Source organism: Penaeus monodon, chromosome 23, assembly GCF_015228065.2.
Source record: "Penaeus monodon isolate SGIC_2016 chromosome 23, NSTDA_Pmon_1, whole genome shotgun sequence".
NCBI classification, from domain to species: Eukaryota; Metazoa; Arthropoda; class Malacostraca; order Decapoda; family Penaeidae; genus Penaeus; species Penaeus monodon.
In genome coordinates, this window is record NC_051408.1 from 36984513 (window position 1) to 36985142 (window position 630).

At 43.3% G+C, this 630-nt stretch overlaps 1 protein-coding gene across 1 annotated transcript in view; it reads left to right on the plus strand.

Moving 5' to 3' along the window:
* Nucleotides 1-630, plus strand: part of LOC119587972 — a 35733-nt gene that overhangs the window by 11767 nt on the left and 23336 nt on the right. The gene's annotated exons all lie outside the window — the stretch shown is intronic.

Below are 630 nucleotides of genomic sequence, written 5' to 3' on the forward strand. Positions count from 1 at the left end.
AAGAAAAGGGGAGAGCCTCTTAAATTGTGCCCTACATAGACTACCTGTTAAGCCTTTCCCACTTCATCAACCGCATCGCGCCCCCGGCCTTCCTCGGCCATTTCCTTGTTTCCATGACCAGCTTCCATGATATAAATTTGATATTCATGATATCAGCAAGTCAGGTACAAATATGTTAGTATGTTTTCTTTTTTTTTCTCAATTTCTCTCCCTTTATTGGATAACATTAGAAGTGGTGTTTATCCAATATATATTTTTTTTATTTGATGTTTTTTATTAATTTAGAAACGTAGGGCATTTTTTAAACACATACACGCACGCTCACCCTCGCCTGCGTGTGTATACAAATTTTGCTCACGTACAGGAGTTCATGAATTCATGCAAACTTACCAGTGCACACATAACCGTCCCTCTCTTCCTTTTTGGCGACCTGACCTTTGCCTCAGCGCCAGAGTGTTTAAATATTTCCATTAAAGAGCGCAGTCCTCTGAGTCATGCATTAGGTCAGCGAAGCAGCCCGTATAATGGGTTATCAAGAAGCAAGGCAGGGTGTTACAGGTCGACGGCGGCCGTAGCATAGAGTTTGGAGGGATCAATATTTAGCGCGTGGGAGAACCCGAGCCCACGCGC